The following is a 22,130-nucleotide window of genomic DNA, read 5'->3' as shown; positions in this document are numbered from 1 at the left end:
TTATTCAAAAAGCAATAGCAATTCTCTGTTGGTCTAATTACAATAATTATTATTCAGAAAGAAATAGCAATTCTCTGTCTGTCTAATTATAACAATTATTATTCAGCAAGCAATGGCAATTTACTGTGGTCTAATTATAATATTATTATTCAGAAAGTGATAGCAATTCTCTGTTTCTCTAATTATTATAATTATTATTCAGAATGCAATAGCAATTTACTGTTTGTCTAATTATAATAATTATTATTCAGAAAACAATAGCAGTTATCTGCTGGTCTAAATTTAATAAATATTATTCAGAAAGCAATAGCTATTCTCTGTTGGTCTAATTATAATAATTATTAAAAAAACAATAGCAATTTACTGTTTGTCTAATTATAATAATTATTATTCAGAAAGCAATAGCAATTCTTTGTTGGTTTAATTATAATAATTATTATTCAGAAAGCAATAGCAATTCTCTGTTGGTCTAATTATTATAATTATTATTCACAAAGCAACAGAAATTTACTGTTGGACTAATTATAATAATTATTATTCAGAATGCAATAGCAATTCTCTGTTGGTCTAATTACAATAATTATTATTCAGAAAGCAATAGCAATTCTCTGTTGGTCTAATTATAATAATTATTATTCAGAAAGCAATAGCAATTCTCTGTTGGTCTAATTATAATAATTATTATTCAGAAAGCAATAGCAATTTTCTGTTTGTCTAATTATATTAATTATTATTCAGCAAGCAATAGCAATTTACTTTTGGTCTAATTATGATATTATTATTCAGATAGCAATAGCAATTCTCTGTTGGTCTAATTAAGCAATTATTATTAAGAAAGCAATAGCAATTATCTGTTGGTGCAATTATAATACTTATTCAGAAAGAAATAGCGTTTCTCTGTTGGTCCACTTATAATAATTATTATTCAGAAAGCAATAGATATCTTCTGTTGGTCTAATTATAATAATTATTATCTAGATGCAATAGCAATTTTCCGTTGGTCTAATTTTTATTATTATGATTCAGAATTCAATAGCAATTCTCTGTTGGTCTAATTACAATAATTATTATTCAGAAAGCAAAAGCAACTCTCAGTCTGTCTAATTTTAATAAATATTATTCAGCAAGCAATAGCAAGTTACTGTTGGTCTAATTAGAATATTATGATTCAGAAAGCGATAGCAATTCTGTTTGTCTAATTATAATAATTATTAAAAACAATACCAATTTACTGTTTGTCTAATTACAATAATTATTATTAAGAAAGCAATAGCAATTATCTGTTAGTCTAATTATAATAATTATTATTCAGAAAGACATAGCAATTCTCTGTTTGTTTAATTATAATAATTATTATTCAGAAAGCAATAGTAATTCTCTGATGGTCTTATTGTAATAATAATAAATCAGAAAGCAATAACAATTCTTTGTTGGTCTTAGTATAATAATTATTATTCAGAAAGCAATAGCAATTCTCTGTTGGTCCAATTATAATAATTAATCCGAATGCAATAGCAGTTCTCTGTTTGTCCAATTATTATAATTATTATTCAGAAACAATAGCAATTCTCTATTGGTCTAATAATAATTATTATTATTCAAAAAGCAATAGCAATTTACTGTTGGTCTAATTATAATAATTATTATTCAGATGAAATAGTAATTTTCCGTTGGTCTAATTATAATAATTATGATTTAGAATGGAATAGCAATTCTCTGTTGGTCTAATTACAACAATTATTATTCAGAAAGCAATAGCAATTCTCTGTTGGTCTAATTATAATAATTATTATTCAGAAAGCAAAAGCAATTCTCTGTTGGTCAAATTATTATAATTATTATTCACCAAGCAATAGCAATTTACTGTTAGTCTAATTATAATATTATTAATCAGAAACATTAGCAATTTTCTGTTTGTCAAAATATAGTAATTATTATTAAGAAAACAATAGCAAATATCTGTTGGTCCAATTATAATAATTATTCAAAAAGTCAAAACAAATCTCTGTTGGTCTAATTATAATAATTATTATTCAGAAAGAAATAGTAATTCTCTGTTGGTTAATTATAATAATTATTATTCAAAAAGCAATAGCAATTTACTGTTTGTCTAATTTTAATAATTATTATTCAGAAAGCAATAGCAATTCTCTGTTGGTTTAATTATAATCATTATTTTTCAGAAAGCAATAGCAATTCTCTGTTTGTCTAATTATAATAATTATTATTTAGAAAGCAATAGCAATTATCTGTTGGTCTAATTATAATAATTATTATGCAGAAAGCAATAACAATTCTCTGTGGGTCTAATTATAATAATTTTTTTCATAAAGCAATAACAATTCTCTCTGTTGGTCTAATTTTAATAATTATTTTTCAGAAAGCAATAGCAATCTCTTTTGGACTAATTATAATAATTATTATTCAGAAAGCAATAAAAATTCTCTGTTGGTCTAATTATAATAATTAATTTACAGAAAGCTATAGCAATTCTCTGTTGGTCTAATTATAATAATTATTATTCAGAAAGCAATAACAATTTACTGTTGTCTAATTATAATAATCATTATTCAGAAAGCAATAGCAATTCTCTGTTGATCTTATTATAATTATTATTATTCAGAAAGCAAAAGCAATTCTCTGCTGGTCTAATTATAAAAATTATTATTCAGAAAGCAATAGCAATTCTCTGTTCGTCTAATTATAATTATTATTATTCAGAAACAATAAAAAATTTTACTAATGCATATAAATGTCATTGTTAATATAATCATGTAAAGCTCAACAAATTAAAAAGATAAAGAATAAAAATTACGATATAAAAATATATACTAATGCATATAAATGCAATCGTTAATATAATAATGTAAAGCTCAACAAATTAAAAAGATAAAGAATAAAAATTACAATATAAAAATCTATACTAATGCATATTAATTTAATTGTTATTATAAAAATGTAAAGCTCAAAAAATTAAAAAGATAAAGAATAAAAATTACAATATAAAAATATATACTAACGCATATAAATTTAATTGTTAATATAATCATGTAAAGCTGAACAAATTAAAAGATTAAGAATAAAAATTACAATATAAAAATCTATACTAATGCATATAAATTTAATTGTTATTATAATAATGTAAAGCTGAACAAATTAAACGATTAAGAATAAAAATTACAATATAAAAATCTATACTAATGCATATAAATTTAATTGTTATTATAATAATATAAAGCTGAACAAATTAAACGATTAAGAATAAAAATTACAATATAGAAATCTATACTAATGCATATAAATGTAATTGTTATTATAATAATGTAAAGCTGAACAAATTAAAAGATTAAGAATAAAAATTACAATATAAAAATCTATACTAATGCATATAAATTTAATTGTTATTATAATAATGTAAAGCTGAACAAATTAAAAGATTAAGAATAAAAATTACAATAAAAAAATCTATACTAATGCATATAAATTTAATTGTTATTATAATAATGTAAAGCTGAACAAATTAAAAGATTAAGAATAAAAATTACAATAAAAAAATCTATACTAATGCATATAAATTTAATTGTTATTATAATAATGTAAAGCTGAACAAATTAAAAGATTAAGAATAAAAATTACAATATAGAAATCTATACTAATGCATATAAATTTAATTGTTATTATAATAATGTAAAGCTGAACAAATTAAACGATTAAGAATAAAAATTACAATATAGAAATCTATACTAATGCATATAAATGTAATTGTTATTATAATAATGTAAAGCTGAACAAATTAAAAGATTAAGAATAAAAATTACAATATAAAAATCTATACTAATGCATATAAATTTAATTGTTATTATAATAATGTAAAGCTGAACAAATTAAAAGATTAAGAATAAAAATTACAATAAAAAAATCTATACTAATGCATATAAATTTAATTGTTATTATAATAATGTAAAGCTGAACAAATTAAAAGATTAAGAATAAAAATTACAATAAAAAAATCTATACTAATGCATATAAATTTAATTGTTATTATAATAATGTAAAGCTGAACAAATTAAAAGATTAAGAATAAAAATTACAATATAGAAATCTATACTAATGCATATAAATTTAATTGTTATTATAATAATGTAAAGCTGAACAAATTAAAAGATTAAGAATAAAAATTACAATATAAAAATCTATACTAATGCATATAAATTTAATTGTTATTATAATAATATAAAGCTGAACAAATTAAAAGATAACGAATAAAAATTACAATATAAAAATCTATACTAATGCATATAAATTTAATTGTTATTATAATAATGTAAAGCTGAACAAATTAAAAGATTAAGAATAAAAATTACAATATAAAAATCTATACTAATGCATATTAATTTAATTGTTATTATAATAATATAAAGCTGAACAAATTAAAAGATTAAGAATAAAAATTACAATATAAAAATCTATACTAATGCATATAAATTTAATTGTTATTATAATAATGTAAAGCTGAACAAATTAAAAGATTAAGAATAAAAATTACAAATAAAAATCTATACTAATGCATATAAATTTAATTGTTATTATAATCATGTAAAGCTGAACAAATTAAAAGATTAAGAATAAAAATTACAATATAAAAATCTATACTAATGTATATAAATTTAATTGTTATTATAATAATGTAAAGCTGAACAAATTAAAAAGATAAAGAATAAAAATTACAATATAGAAATCTATACTAATGCATATTAATTTAATTGTTATTATAATAATGTAAAGCTAAACAAATTAAAAGATAACGAATAAAAATTACAATATAAAAATCTATACTAATGCATATAAATTTAATTGTTATTATAATAATGTAAAGCTGAACAAATTAAAAGATTAAGAATAAAAATTACAATATAAAAATCTATACTAATGCATATAAATTTAATTGTTAATATAATCATGTAAAGCTGAACAAATTAAAAGATTAAGAATAAAAATTACAATATAAAAATCTATACTAATGCATATAAATTTAATTGTTATTATAATAATATAAAGCTGAACAAATTAAAAGATTAAGAATAAAAATTACAATATAAAAATCTATACTAATGCATATAAATTTAATTGTTATTATAATAATGTAAAGCTGAACAAATTAAAAGATTAAGAATAAAAATTACAATATAAAAATCTATACTAATGCATATAAATTTAATTGTTATTATAATAATGTAAAGCTGAACAAATTAAAAGATTAAGAATAAAAATTACAATATAAAAATCTATACTAATGTATATAAATTTAATTGTTATTATAATAATGTAAAGCTGAACAAATTAAAAGATTAAGAATAAAAATTACAATATAAAAATCTATACTAATGCATATAAATTTAATTATACCGTTTTTAGAAATGTTCCCTTTTAGTTTACTTGCTCTTTTGCTCCACTTTTAAAACTTTTTGCAGTAAAACAGCAACATCTTCCTTTCAACAACAGTTCTTGGCTGGGCTTTTAAATTCCTGAAACTGTAAAAAGGTTAACATAATTATTTCTTTATTTGGGGTCATGCTGGAGGGCAATAGGAGACAGCACACCATGCTTTTTTACATTTAGCCAGGGATTACTTATGATTAGAAGTATCTACATGTCAAGCTTCTGACAAACCGTTGTACAGGAAGATTGGTTACGGTTTACTTCTGATGAGCGGAATTCTCATGTCAGGCTCTGACAAACCTTTCTGTACAGAAAGATGGAAGACACCCAAGGATAGTGTCTAGTGGGCATTCAGTTTCTCTCCATTTAGTTTGCGACAGTGTGTGTTTTACTACATATCTTTTTTATGGTGTATGACTCATTTCTAACAGTTCTTCTAAATTAATGCTGCCATATTGTATGTCTACTTTTCCCTTAAAAAACATTATTTCAGTTTCAAAAGATCAAGGTGTTCCCCTGGAGTTAACATTTGATTTCATTAATATTTGGATTCATATGCGAGGGCTGTTTCAAGAATAGAAATAATTCCCTTTTCTGGTTGCCAACTGTATTATGTTACAGCTTGGTCCTCAAGGGATTGTTTCCAAGAATTTATTAAGTTTATTTTTAATAGGGAAGTTTCTTCCATCACACACGGTATAATATGTATTTCTTTCAGAGGCCATGTTGTTGTTTTTAATAATTTTTTAGGTACTAATAATTTGTTAGTTTTTCACATTCAGCTGTATTAAGGCCAGAGTCATTTGGGCCGGTGTGTTATGATATGTCTTTTTTATGTGAAAATGCTGACCCAAACACTTGGCATGAATGAAGTATTTCGCCAGTGTGTAGACATATGACTTTTTGTGATTTCCATGAGAATGATCGACCACAAACTTCACATGGAGGAGTCTTTTCACATATATATATATTTTTTTTACTTCAGTCGAAATTCTCAGAAATCAAAGAGTTCTCTATGAGGGGATAATGCTTGAACTCTATATGAGATACATTGATATTAGCAAGTTCCGTTAAATTACTTTATCTCTGTGTCTGTGTTTCAAATATGATTTTTAAATGAGATTTTATAAAACTGAACAACAAACTTCACATGAATGAAGTTTTCACCAGTGTATTTGAACATATGTCTTTATATGAGTGGTTAAATTAATTTTCTGCGAAAATGCTGTACCACACGCTTGACATGAATAAGGTTTTACACATTTTTTTTATTTTTCTTGTTTCAAGTATTGTATGGTGCAACGGACCTTAGCACAAAGTTAATGTTTCAGCTTAACCCACAATTAAAGTTTTTTATATTTCCTTCATTGCCCCAAGTTGTACTTCATGGATGCTTAGACAGTCTTGGATGGATACCAGGTAGGGTCAAAGGTTTCTCTTTATCAGACCTGTTGCACTGACCACAAATGGTATTATGTCTATTTGTTTTAGCCTCCATGTTGTTGTAAGGTCATTTTTGTGGGCATCATATTTTGTTATTTTTTTTCTTTCTCGGCCCTATTTAGTCCACAGTCATTAGGAACTTTTGTCAATATATGTTTGTTCTAGATTTTTTAGGAACTTGCTTATGTTTTCAACACTCTCATGACATGTGTGTTGACATGTCTTTTAAAATGGGATGTCTGATACAATCTTGAACCACAAACTTCACATGAATAAAGTTTTTCACTTTTTTTATTTTATTTTACTTTTGTTAGTTTGAAGAGATCAAGGGGCTCCTTCCTGGAGCTAACACTTGATTCTATTATAATTTAAATTTATATCCGAGGGCTCTTTTAAGAATAGACACTGTTCCCTTTATGGCTGCTATCTGTATTTCCTTACAGCTTGGTTTTCCAGGGATTGCTTCTAAGTATTTTTGAAGGTTCTTTTTTATTAGGCCAGTTGCTCCTGTCACAACTGGTATGATGTTTATTTCTTTCAGAGACCATGTTCATTTTAGATCATTTTTAAGGTCCTGATATTTTGTTATCTTTTCTCGTTCTGCTCTATTAAGACCAAAGTCGTTTGGAACTGTGACATCGATAATGAGTGCAGTCCTTTCGGGCTTGTTCCATATTACTATATCTGGCTTGATGGCCTTGTCTTTTATGTATCTGCCTACCTGTATGTCTTTGTCGTAGAACACTGTCGCTTTTCCATTTGATGTTATCGGTGGTGGTTCATGTTCCCAGATGTTCAACGACGTATCTAGTTGCATCTCTCCACAGATCTTCCAATGTAAGTATCTACATACTTTGTTATGGCGAGCAGTGTAATGACCATTGGCTAGAAGGATCTTGCATCCAGACATTAGGTGGCTTGGGCTTTCAACAGCTGAGTGACAGAATCTGCATTGGTCGTTTTTTTGCAGACTGGCCATTTTCTTAAATCCATTTGTGAGCAAGCCTTGGTCTTGTGCAGTTATAATTAATCGTTCTTCATCAAATGGAAATGTGTCACTTTTAAGCCATTGTAGCGAGGCCTCCTTCTTAATGTAGTTCTGGTTCAGTTCTTCCATGAACCTGCCTGCTCTCTTATGTTGTTGCCATCCTTCTAGTCTTGTCTTCGGTTCCCTTTTTATATACTCCTTTCTCTTCCTTCGGGCGATTAGGGTTGCTGGGTTATCATATTCTTCTACTGTGTTGTCCAGTGTGTTACCACTTAAATTTTCACCGAGCTTTGTAGTTGACATCTGCTGGGGCAAACATTTGGTGTGATGTTCATTCACCATTTTTATTTTGGGGTCAGAAGAACATTTGATGTATTGGCCTATGCTTACCTCTGAAGCTCGGTATGCGCGGTTTATTTCAGTGAGGCCTAAACCACCTTCTCACCATGGTAAGTACAGCCTGTCCATGCACTGATGTTTGTAAATGACTTTATGAAGGGCCAGCATTTTCCACGTTTTTACGCCAAGGTTATTGATACAGTTTTGTGACCAATTATGCCAAATCCATAAGAGACAACAGGTATTGCCAATTGATTGATGGCAGTAATTTTGTTTTTTGCTGATAGTTCTGATGAGAGAATTTTTTTAAGTCGCTTGAAGTATTCTCCCTGTACTTTTTCTCTCATCTTTCCATGTTCAAGTGTCTCATTCTCCTCCACTCCCAGGTATTTATAGACATCATCCTCTTCAAGGTCTTCAATAGAGCCATTGTCAAGATTAAGATGTTCTGATGATGTCTTTCTTCCTTTCTTTATGGTGCACTTAGCGCAATTGTCGAATCCAAACTCCATGCAGATGTCCTCTGTATAATTTTTAACAATGCCTATCAGAGAGACAAGTTGTTTCTCGGATTCTGCATAGAGTTTCAAATCGTCCATAAAGAGTAGATGGTTTACTATTTTATTTTCTCCCTTCTTTCTGCCCATGCAGAGATTGTATCCAGCATCGGATCGTTTAAGTATCTTACTTAATGGATCCATTGTGAGGCAGAAAAGGAGCGGTGAGAGGCTGTCTCCCTGGAATATTTCTCGCTTGATCTTTATGTTTGGGGTCTGTATCCTTCCTTCCGTGTCCTGTAATGTAATTGAGGTGCACCATCTTGCCATTTGTTTTTGAAGGAATGATGTAATACCAGTGTGCACATTGTACAACTCTAAACAGCGAAGTATCCAGGAATGAGGTATACTGTCAAAGGCCTTTTTGTAATCAATCCAGGCCATTGACAGATTTCTTTGTCGTCTCCTGCAGTCTTCTAATATGGTTCTGTTTACAAGGAGTTGGTCTTTTGTGCCTAGCTTTTTCCTCGTGCACCCCCTCTGCTCACTTTCAAGGTAATCACCAGCAATGAGATGGTCGTATGTTGCATCGGCGATTATCCCTGTTAGGAGTTTGTATGTTGTTGTGAGGCAGCAGATTGGTCTATATTTGCTAGCCATGTGGGTGTCCTCATTTTGGGGAATAAGTGATGTACTGCCTACAGTAAGCCACTCAGGCGGCTCTTCATCTCCACTGATGATTCTATTGAATGCCTTGACATAGTGACAATGAAGTGCGCTCAATTTTTTCAACCCAAAATATGGTATTTGGTCTATTCCTGGGGTCTTGAAGTTGCTGCATTGCGCTACCTTCCTGCAGACAGCCTCCTTGGTAATTTTTAGAGCTGCCATCTTTTCTTTCACCTTGTTCTCCTCTTTGATGGTATTTATCCAGTTGTTTTCTTTATGTACTTTAGTGTCCTCATAGAGTGGCCTCCAGAAGTTTTCAATTTCTTCTTGTGTTGGTGGGGAGCTCACCTTTATTTCATCTTTAAAGTTTATTTATCCCTTTTGCTTAAAAGTTTTTGGTTTTATTTTTTATTTGTGCAGCTAAGGCTTTTATCGCAGCATGATGTTCTGCCATCTTAGCTCTTAGCTGTGCTTGGTTTTGGAGGGAATAATAAGTTTTCAACTTATTCACCTTCTTACTAATTTTTTTGCCTGGGTTTCACAGAATAGGAATGCATATATCTGGGCAGTTTTCTTTCGGAGTCTTGTCTATTTTCTGTTGGAGTTTATGTTTCCAGCCTGGGTTATATGATTTAGCCTTCATGTTTTCTCTTTTACTCTCCTGGTGTTTGGTTAAGAGTTTTAATTGAATAAAACATGCTGCCCCGTATGTTGTATGATTTATTTCACTCAATACTGCGTTAATCGGAGTGATTCTTTCTAGGGCATCGTTGACTTTTGAAACAAGCACCTTGAAGGCTTTATTCATACTAATTTTTACCAGTCTGGGCCGATCTTCAACAGCTAGGCATCGTGTTATTTCTATTCTGTTTGCCAGCTCTTCCTCTAGTTCCAACTGGTCCGTGTCAAATGTCACATGTTGAGGTGGGACATACTGTTAGTATGTCTGCCCATGTTTAAATTGTGTTGGATCTGTTGGGAGTGATTCCTGAGGAGATGTTGCATTATTTGATGGAGTTGCATGTCGGGTATATTTCTGCTTTGGTTTTGGTAAACATCTAAGCTTTGGCCTTTTGGGTACTGTCTCAGGGAGCTGTGTCAGGTGAGAATTTGTTGTAGTGTCCTCTTATTGTATTTCACGGAAAATCTTGAACCACAAACTTCACATGAATGAGGCTTTTCACCCGTGTGTGTGAATATATGTCTTTCTAAAGAAATCTTTTGAGAAAATGCTGTACCACACACTTGACACGAATAAGGCTTTTCATCAGTGTGTTTTAACACAATTTTTAACTGAGATTTTTTGAAAAATGTCGAATCACTGACTTCACATGAATGAGACTTCACCAGTGTCTGTAAAAATATGTGTTAACATATTTTTATTTAAATGCATTTTTTGGGAAAATGCTGTACCACAAACTTCATATGAATGAATATTTTCAACAGTGTGTGTGGGCATATATCTTTTTAAAGAAAATTTACTGGTAAATACTGATCCACACACTTGACACGAATAAGGCGTTTCACAAGTGTGTGTGAACATATGTGTTTTTAAATGAATTTTCTAAGAAAATGATGTACAACACACTACACAGGCATAAGGCCTTTCAACAGTGTGTTGTTAAAGAAACTTTATGCAAAAATGCGGACGGCTTTTCAATGAGTTTTTAAAATCGCCTTTCTGGGGAAATTTTGAACCACAAACTTCACACAAATTATGCCTTTCATTTTTTAAATTTTACTTCAGTAATTTTCAGTGTGTTTTTAACATGTGACTTTTTAAATTCGGTATCTGGGAAAAACATGAATGAATGAGGTTTTTCTCCAGTGTGTGTATACATGCTGTAAGTATTTACATTTTTTAAAAAATCCTCATTAAAAAATTCTCATGAATTAGATGTTGGACATAAAAAAAAATCCTGATTTTAAAAAATATCATGAATTAGAGTTAAACAAGTGTTGTTTGACGTATTTTATTTTGAACTTCATTGATGGGAAAATGTTAAACATAATCGCACATAACGTTTTTTTATTTTGCTGAGATATTTTATGAAGAAATGGGAATTATTCAAAATACCAGAAAATAGTCTGGCAGTAGATTTTAACCGTTTTTTTTACAAATCGTTGCTGTTTGCTTAAGTAATATTAATGTCATTTCGTTGCGTTTCACTAGTTGTATTTTTATATTTTAATTCTTTGAAAGTTATGTATAAAAATCATTTTTCTTATTAACGATAGAATTTTGTAAACATTTCATTGAATTAAATTCAAACTTCATTTGTTAATTTTCATATTTAGTCACTTTCTCAGCAAACCAGAAAAGCAAGACGAGTTCCCTGGAATGGATTTTAATGGATATTTTCTTGGAATAATTTGGGTCTTTTCTTTGATTAGAACGCACATCTCATAAGAATCCAAAAATATTTGTTAGTACAATACATTCTATATATATATATATATATATATATATATATATATATACTAGCTGTACCCTGCCACACGTTGCTGAGGCTCAAATTGGCGCAATGGAAAAAGTTCCAAAATGAGAAAAAGCATGTTTCTTATAGGTTTAAATTACCATTTTTCATGGATACACAGTTTTTGTTGTTCCATTTTCTTAGCTAATATAAAGATTTTCCGGTTTGGTGACTCTTGAATATGTAACATAAATTGTTCATGTGAAAAAACAGTCAGTGTGTAACTGTAAGGCCCACAATTGTAAAGATTGTTCCCTGTGCTTTGTTGATGGTTATTGCAAATGACAATAAAATTGGAAAGTGCAATTTGCTAAAGTGTAATGATGTATCTGGTGGAATCATAGGAATGCATGGAATGAAGATATATGCATCTGTGAAATGTCCTGTTAAGATTGTTGTTTCTATGATATTGTTTGTTAATTTTTTTTTTTACTGCAAGCTATGTGCCATTGCAAAGCTTAGATTGGTTTATATTTCACAACATGATAATTAGTACACCAAATTTCAGTTGCAATACATGCAGTGGCATCCCTGGCAAATATAACTGTTGGATAATTAACCACTTTATCTGCTTTCACAACAGTGTCGATGGATTTGTATTTGACTACCTCACTTGGAATTTTACATTTAATTATAGCGTTAAGTTCATGTGCATCTTTGTATTGACCTGCAAGAATAGCTCATTCACTCAGTCAAATGGAATTCTTATAATTTGAATATCTGCAAAAACCTTTTAAACTAACTATTCTTTTGATGAAATAAAATTACAGAAATTACAGAAGTTAAAAGTCAAAGAATTTTGCCCTTAACTCTGATCAGCTGGCACTTTTTCGTACCCAATTTCCCACAAGTGATGCAAAAGTTTTTGTGCGGATCGAACAGTCGGCAACTGGACATGCATATTTTGAGTCAAGTTTAATAGCTTCACATGGAACAAAAAAGTAGAGTATTTGACGCAAGCATTTATTTCATCTGCTGGTGTTGATTGAAGAATAACAGGTAACATTTGTCTGAAATTTCCTGCAAGCAATATTACTGCATTCCCAAATGGTCTGACATTGCCACGCAAATCTTGCAAGGATCGACCAAGAGCCTCAAGTGATTTTTTGCGTACCATTGTGTATTCATCCTAAACAATAAGTTTGCATTTTTGCAATATTTTTCCCCATATTGGATATTTTGGAGATGTCGAACATGAGATTTTTGAAAAATTGAATGTTTTAAAGTAGAATAAATAATTCTTCTACTTGGCAGCAAGGTCGCAGGTATTCCTCATGCAGCAAGGGATAAGGCTATGTCATTTTGTTACCAAATGGCTGCCAAAATCAATTTAATTAGAAAGGTTTTACCAGTTACTTCTGGTGCTGTTCAAGGTAGCAGTAATTTCCAAATAACTTCTATTCTCATAGTCAGTAAATTAGGTGACTAAAATAGGATTTATCCATGTTTTGACAATGCCTTATTCACTGTAATTAATTTAGGAGACTAAAATAGGATGAGGGATTAGAGATGGACAGATAGAGAGGAAGATATATAGATAGAAAAGAGACAGTGAGAGGAAAATAGAGAAAGAGAAGGAGATAGAGAGATAAAGGGATTGATAGATAAACAGAGAGAGGGGGAGAGTTAGAAACAGAGAGGGATGAGACAGAGGAAAGGAGAGAGATAGAGGGAGTTAGAGAGAGAAAGAGGCTCGAAGAGAGATGGAGAGGGTGATATAGAGAGAAAGATAGATTGAGAGAGGGAAAGGGAGAGATGGATAGAGAGAGATATTGAGAGAGGGGGAGAGAAACAGAAGGTGAACTACACTTCACCGTTTTTTTCCTCGTTCAGTAGAGAAGAAATCTTTCGAGACTGAGGCAACTTTAATGTTTTGTTATTATCCAGAGTACCCCTTTTTTTTGGGGGGGCTAGATTTTCCTCGCATTAGAAACCGACCGGGTTATCTGTACTTTCACTTAACAAATTAATAAAAGAAAAACATATTGTAAAATTTGAATTTAACAGGAAAATACTATTTTTAAAAATAGCACGGTAACATAAGTGCATAAGTGCCACTTTAGGCACTCCTTGGGCGTTGAGTTCCATGGCGACCAGCATAATTATTTAATGGTCGCTCCCTTAGCCCCCCCCCAGTCAAGGCTAATGCATGCGCACGTAACATTTTTTTATTTACTGACGTTGGCTTAGTAACTAAACGATTTATTGATAATTTCATAACCCTTAAACGCATGCCAGAATATTTAAATTGGTTCATTATTGTTGTAATGAAAAAAAAGGTTCATTCAACACAAAACCAAAAACACATATTAATGATAAATGATTTATTATTCTATTCATTGAAATTTACTAATTTTTAAATAAAAAAGTAAAAAAAAAGTTAATAAAAAATAGTTGCTTATGTGCGCATAAACAACTTGTTTTTTTTTAGATTAGGTCCACCTTATAATCACCCCTCCCCCAACCTCCTCATCTTAAGAACAGCTTCCGGAATAAACACCACTTTTGGAGGGAGGGGGCTATTTGCAAAAGTTAACTGATATTTGTTGTCAGCATACCCACCCGAAAATACTATTAAAAAAAAAGGAGGGGTTCAGTGCCTGTGGCAGAGAAGTAGATTTATTTATCAATAAAAGTTGCGGAGAAGTAAATTTATTTATCAATAAAAGTCGTCATTTAAAAAAGAAAATTGTGGAGGTGGACCTAAATGTTTTGTTTTCGCACTATTCAACAATTTGTTCATCCGCGCATGTAAATTAAAAAATATTTGTAAAAGTGAGAAGTTATCAGTAAATGATTTAGTTTTTTTTTTTAATTTATTTATTTATTGTTTTTACATTAGGTCCACCTCCACAAATGTTAAGAACGGCTTTCAGAATAAACACCCTCAACCTCTCCATGTTAACAACGGATTTCGGAATAAACACCATTGGGGGGATATTTTAAAAAAAAGTCGATAAAAGTCGTCATTTAAAAAGAAATTTAAAATCAAATGTTTGTAAAAGTGAGAAATTATTAATAAATGTTTAGTAACATTTTTCGGTGCTAATGCAGAGAGTGATCCGCGCTATTTTTTAAATCGTGTGTTTTTTTAATCAATTGCAAGGTTAAAGTACAGAATAGGTACAAAACACCCTCCCCTCCCACTGTTAAGAATGGCTTTTTAAATAATAACGTTATTATTTCAGCATGGATCACTCTCTGCATGAGTACCCATTTTTCTTTTAATATTCATAAAAAGTAAAACTTTTTTGCAAAATAAATAAATAAAGGTTTGTAAATGTGACAAATAATCGTTTAGTTACGGCAACGTCAGTAAATAAAATATGTTACGTGTGGGGTGAGGTGGGAGAATAAGGGAGCAACTATTATTTTTTTCTACTGGTCGCCATGGAACTCAACGCCCAAGGAGTACCAAAATGTAATTTTTTTTGTCAAATAAATAAATTTCAAGCAATTTTTGCAATAAATAATAGATAGCAACTTCGTTAATTTTACGACTCGCCCCAGCATATTATAAACACCCTAACTTCCCCATGTTAAGAACGGCTTTCGAGGTTTATGGAAGGGCGATTTTTTTTTTTTTTTTTGGTTTTTTTTAAACATGGGGGGGGTAGGGTGTTTATAATACGTTGAGGCATGTCGTAACAATGAAACAGTTTAGAAAAAGTTAGAACAAACTTTTTTATGTAAACAATGCCGTGAAAATAAACTAAACAATTAAAACGTAATGTTTCATGAGTGAAAAGCCTTAACATAAATAAAATTTTTAAAAATTGGTAAGTACATAAATGAATTTAAATTTTTAAAATATGGGATTATTATTTTTTTGTGTGTGTGTGTGTGCTAATGCAGAGAGTGATCCGCGCTATTTTTTAAAAATCGTTTTCCATGTTTAATTAAAATTTTATGATGTTTTTATTCAATTGTAATGTTAAAGTACAGAATAGGTACAAAACACCCTCCCTTCCCCATGTTAAGAATGGCTTTTTAAATAATAACATTATTATATTCAGCACGGGTCACTCTCTGTATGAGTAAGTTTTTTTTTTTTTTTACTTATCGAGTTAACAGAAAATGAAATCTTTCGTCAATTCGTGGCTGTGAAATGAATCGAACCAGAAGTTCAGTTTTATCAACAGAACAGATTCGCAGTAACGGTTAAAAAAATATATTTATTTTATTTAATATTTTAATAATTCGCGAGGTAAATTTATTTCAATAACATAAAAACATACCTCGACTCTAAAGATGGGTTGTCTGAAAATTTCAAATAAATTGGTAACGTAGAAATATGGTTTTATTCGTTTAGAACGAACCAACTTTACATTTATATATATATATATATATATATATATATATATATCGTTAAATCACTAAAGTTAAGCAACGATGTGCCTGTGCTTTACCAGATGAGTGACTATTTGGAAAGAGCATGCCCTATATATGGCTTCCACTTATTTTGGCTTTGCTTCCAGTCGTTGTTAATGTCTACCCAGGAGAGATGTGACTGGAGATTGCGCAACTCTAGCCACAAAAAAATTCATGAACAAATAACAGCATCTATAGTGATGTTTTGTCGTATTCATCAAAATTGATGAACAGAAAATCTGATTTCATCACTTGAAATCTGAAAAAAATCATGTATAAATTATATTCTCTTATCAGAGTAATTTGTAACAAAAATAAATATGTGAAAGAATTTTATTCGTAATTAATATAAACATTCTATGCATATTTGTAGGCATGCTATTTATATACAAACGATTTATTTTTTAACATATTTAAGCTAATTTATATATATATTAGTGATGGGACGATTCCAAAATTTTCCCCAATTCTGATACAATTACCAATTCCTTTCAAAATTTCCGATTCCAATCCGATTCCGATTCTTTTAAAAAGTATACATATTAAATTAGAGATTTGTTTTGTTTTGTTTTTATTTTGTTTCTTTCGTAAATTTTCAAATTATTACATAAACCCCTGGGCAATGTCCGCGTATGTTTTTTCTCAAATGTTTGCTCTGTAATTGATTAAAAATTATAAGACAACAAAACATTTATTTTGATTTTAAAACAAAGCTATATTATCAGTTCGTATTTATTGTATAACATGCTACTTACATAAATAAACTTAAATAGCTGAAAATATTCAAAGATTGGTAGGCAAAATAAGAAAACGATCTACGAACAACATATTTAGCAACGCCACTTCTCATTGTTACGAACGAATTTCTAAATAATGATGTTACTATTTAGAAAAACATTTTTAACGTGAGATTGTGTGAGCTTTCTGTGCCTTCTCTCTATGAATGAACTAAAATTTGATTTTAATTATAAAAATTTGGTAGGTTATTAAATTGATTTACTTTGCTATAAAAAAAACAAAACAAAAACAAAACAAAGTGCAAATGGTGACGATGATGATGATGACGATGACAACAACAACAACGACAACTTTGTAGATTAACACGCAGCTAAATCCCTATTCCAAAATGAAATAATTCTTTTATAAATTACGTGTTTTTTTTTAAATTGATGGAAAGAAAAGCGATCATGGTACTTGTGCAGTTTACGTCCCTCATTAAAAAACGAAAATTAAAAAAAAAAAACAATTATATTCTACGTACCCGTTATGGAATGAAGTTCCTCTAAAAAAATTTCACTTAATTTCATCAAGTAGTTTTGTTTTTACAGCTTGTTTTCAATCTCGGGAACATGAAATTTCTCTAATAAATCGCTTAATTGATATCAAAGGTAAATAATCCATTATATTTCGACCAAAATCAATGCTAATGGCATAGTTTAGATTGACTGTTTCGAATGCCTCGAATGAATGCTTTTAGTAATAAATTTGTAATTGATGGTTCCCATATTGTGTTAAATCCTATACTAGGTCCATTTTGTAATTGTCTCTCAGCATCTGTATTGCTTCGATGAGTCATCTTGCTCTCCACTCTGTCTATAATTTTTACTTCGTCCCATAATTGTTAGTAATTGTTTTCCCTCCAAATATGTTCAGCTATACGTGATTTTTTCAATTTCTCCATATATTATGGCTTTTTCGACGTGCTTCAAGTGAACGACATGTCTCACATTTGTATAGTTTTCCACATTTACATGGGATCTCATACATATTTATTTGTAGGAGGCTTGACTCATATACTGTTTCTCAATCCTGATGTCATAGTATACAAACTATGTCCTTTGATGTCTGGTACAGATTTCCTGGAGCTGATGTCATGCTCTCTGGATAGACAACGTATGTGCACGAGATTATATCAGCAGGAGCTGTACGATAGTGTGCAAATATATTAGCAGCAGTAGCCAAAAAAAAATGACATGTGCAAATTAGAAAGTGTGCGTGGGGGGCTTGATAATAGGAAAAAGCAAAATAGGATAGCACGTGGTCAGAGAAAAAAGGTTGAAAAAGACGTGTAAAGGCGAAGACAAGCAATTGTAGTGGAGCAGAAAGAGAAACACCCGCAATAAGAGATGGGCATCTGCCATCGCAGTCGTAGAGAGAGGTAGATCCACAGCTAATCATTGGAGCTCATTCGCCATGACAGCAAACAAAGGAATAGTCCAAACCTATTATTTATTTGTATCGCTAGGTTAGCTTGTTCTTGTAAAAATCCTACTTGTGAGATTCAGGTTTTCAGTAGTTACTTACCTAGTTTGATATAAAGTAGGTATATTCAATAGTCAGATTTCACCTCGGTTTGCTTGATCCGTGTTAGCTAATAGATTTTATTGTGTGTGATACATTTGGTAAAGTTGCAGAGTTTACTTGGACTCAGCAAACTATTTCCTCCCTGATTTACCTCTGCAAACCGAAATCACACTAAAAATCACCTCTTCTCAAGTACATGATATCATAAAAAACCTAGACGCCTCAAAAGCATATAAACCTGAACTCATCACATTTAATTATTAAAAAATGCTTTGCTGAGTTTGCTCCAGTTCTCTCTAAACTCTTTAACAAATGCCTTAACGAATCTTGTTTTCCTGACTGCTGGAAAACTGCTTCTGTGGCACCAGTCTACAAAAACTCAGGCGAAAGAACTGACCCATTTAATTATCACGCAATTAGCTTCCTCCCTCTTTTCGCCAAAATATCTGAGTCCTTAATTAATCAAGCTCTAATCCATCATTTTCCAGCTGCAAAACTTCTGTCTGATCACCAATATAGATTTAAGTAAGACCATTCTCCTGCTAATATTCTAACTGAAATCTCTTAAGGTTTATACAAAGCACTGGATAAGAAAGGGAAAGGCAGTAGCTCTAGATATATCTAAGGTTTTTGGTAGGGTATGGCACGATGATCTTCCCATGAAAATAAAATCCTATGGTATTACTGGACGTATGCTTAGCATAATTAGATCCTTCTTAAATGAGAAGAATCTAGGTTGTCCTCGATTGGCGTATGTCCAAGCAATATTATATAAATGCGGCTGTACTTCAGGCATAGATCATTGGACATTTATTTTTTCTGATATTCATAAATGACTTAACTGAGAAAATTGTCTCTGAGATTGGTATATTTGCCTACGGCACCATGCTCTATAGTAGGCACGTTGGGAAAACTAATGAGCACATATCTAAAGTAATGGCGGAAAGCCTAGATGAATACTTTCAGTCTGTAGTAGGATGGGGTTAAAAATGGATGGTAACGTTCAACGCTACCGAAACAATAAAAGTTTTCTACAATAATTACAAGAAACCTTTTCAACCATCAATAGCTATGGCTAAAGATACATTACCTGAAAATACTTCGTTCAAACTCCTCAGTTAAACGTTCACAAGGAACATGAGTTGGAATAGATACATGGAAATCCTTGCTAAGGCTGCTGTGAAGAAGGTGGGACCTCTCTACTGTGCTAGAAGATTATTTATGCCTGAAAGTATCCTGTATCTCTACAAAGCCTCCATTCGCCCATGTATGGAGTACTGCTGTCACATTTGGGCTGCTGCATCTCCTACTAGTCTCTTGCTCTGGGACAGGGTTCAAAGAGAGTCATTAACCTGAAAGATCCTGAACTGTCATCTAAGTTTCAGCTTCTGTCCCATCAACGAAATGTTGCATCCCTCTGCCTGTTTTACAAGTATTTTAATGGTGGATGATCTGACGAACTACAAGCCATTGTACACCTCAACGAAAATACCCCCAACAAACTTGACAAGCAACGAAGTTCCACCCCTGCACAGTAGAGATCCCTAGAGATAAGAAAGCTTTCTACTCTAATAGATTCTTACTCAGAACTGCTAGATTTTAGAATTCTCTTCCTGCTTCTCCAACTGTACTGACATGCAGAAGTTCATATGTAATGTGAACAGACATTTTACTGCTATACTGCCTACATAGTACCCTTTCAACTAAGGTCCTGACAGTAGCCAACTGCATCAAAGTTGCATATTCAAATTGATATTTTAAAAGTGTCATCTATTTTTCTTACTTTCAATAAAACTGAAGCTTAAATTTCAATTTTAAATTCAAGGAGGGGACAATTTTTTACTCATACATTCTATTTGTTAAAAAGGACATCTCCAATTATTAATAATAATGGTATTATTTAGAAAACTATTCTTAACATGATAGAGCGGTTCTTGCTCACTAATTTGTACTTTCACCTAACAATTTAATAAATTAAATGGGCATTTTAGACAAAAAAAAAGTGGTAAAAAAAATCAAATCTATAACCAATGATTGAAGGTAATATAAGTAACTCTTCTACCTACTTGGATAAACTTATTTTGAAGCGTTTATTTACTTTTAAAAATTCGTATCAAGCTTTATGTTATGTTAGAATTAGAAAAAAAATGGCTGATATAACTCAGTCATATAGGAAGTCCCGATAATCATTCAAAAATCGGTAATTACACAAAACACTGGTAGAAAACCACCAAATAAATGTCACGATGACATTTTATGCCGTTTTGTTATGCCTAATGATTTTTTACGGTATTTTTGGTTTACAAAATTGTTAAGTGGAAGTACAGAATAGTTAACAAAACATAGGATCTAATCCCCAAGAAAAACAAACAAAACAAACTAAGAAAAAATAACAAAATCAAAATGCCAGATTAAATAATATAATTTTAGGAGATTTTTTGTACTTGTTTAAGATAGCGTTGATTAATCGATTTCTAAAAATATGTCGTTTTAAGCAAAAACGTTACGTAACTGAAACATGAAAATAGTAAAATTAAACGAGTAGTAAATTATTTATAAGTAAAAGTAACTTTTTCGGAAAATTGGGTAAAATTGCATTTTTCTTAGATATTATAGAGTAGACAATGAAGATTTAACACACTCGGAAAGCAAAGTTTAGATTAAACCAACATGTGTAGTCTATAGTGATAGAATTTTTTTTAAAAATAAAAATAAAATAACAGTGAACTTGATGAGTTTTCGTAATTTTTGAATATGTTAATATTTTCGACATGTTTATATTTAAAAAGATCGATCTGTCAACTCGATGTTTTTTTAATCGGAGATTCAATTCATACTATTTTTATTCACGTCTGAATCAATTTTTTATTGGAGTGCAATAAACATAAATTTTTTTAATGTTTAAAATTATTTTAAAAGTTATTGAATTTATAAACTGTTAAAAAGTAAAAGAAAAAAAAACTTACCTTTCATTCCAGGAAAAAAAAAATCCGGGATGAATTCATTTTTTTCTTTTGTGTTCAAAACAGAAAATTTGTTTTGTTTGTTATGATTTCTTTAGTAAATTGATACAACTTTTGTTTTGTGTGTCCAATTCATTAAGAAATAAAATATATGAAAATATAAAAGAATCAAAATTTAAAAAAAAAATGAAAATCACGATTTAAACGTGAAATTATTTAAAAAGAAAATCAATTGCTAAAGAACAAAGGATTTAAGTCATCATAAAACGGTGTAATCATTATTTCGTTCCTCGTGTAATAATGTCCATTTATTAGTTAAATGTGTCGAATTGTTTTGTTTTGTTTTTTTTTTTACATGGGTGTCACCACTTATCAAGGCCCAGAGGCCACTCAAGGATAAGGGTTAATAGGTATACATTAGTCATTGTGATTTTAGCATAGTAAACAGTGGGAATTTTGTAACTTGGATTACTTAGGGGGACGATTCAATTAGAACTTGTTTTGTTCACATTGGACTTTTTCTTTTTTTTTTTTTTCATAGGTATCAACAGATTATCAAGGCCAAGAGGCCACTCAAGGATAAGAGTTAAAGAGTGTACAGTAGAAATTGGACAATATAATAATCATTACTAATGAAATT

The 22,130-nt window shown here is 30.1% G+C and overlaps 1 protein-coding gene across 1 annotated transcript in view; it reads right to left on the bottom strand.

The window, feature by feature from the left end:
- LOC145249042 (uncharacterized) overlaps positions 1 to 21,760 on the bottom strand; it is a 29,981-nt gene extending 8,221 nt beyond the window's left edge. Inside the window, exons 1-2 of the mRNA XM_080110899.1 lie at positions 21,494 to 21,760; positions 5,407 to 5,531 (exon numbers count right to left, since the gene is read on the bottom strand). The gene's annotated coding sequence lies outside the window, so the exon portion shown is untranslated. The remainder of the gene's footprint in view (positions 1 to 5,406; positions 5,532 to 21,493) is intronic.
- Positions 21,761 to 22,130: the final 370 nt, after the last annotated feature.

Source organism: Euprymna scolopes, chromosome 27 (genome assembly GCF_053919585.1).
Source record: "Euprymna scolopes isolate OS-2025 chromosome 27, ASM5391958v1, whole genome shotgun sequence".
NCBI lineage: Eukaryota > Metazoa > Mollusca > Cephalopoda > Sepiida > Sepiolidae > Euprymna > Euprymna scolopes.
The sequence above is the reverse complement of the archived record's forward strand: the minus strand, read 5'-3'. Positions and strand labels throughout refer to the sequence as shown.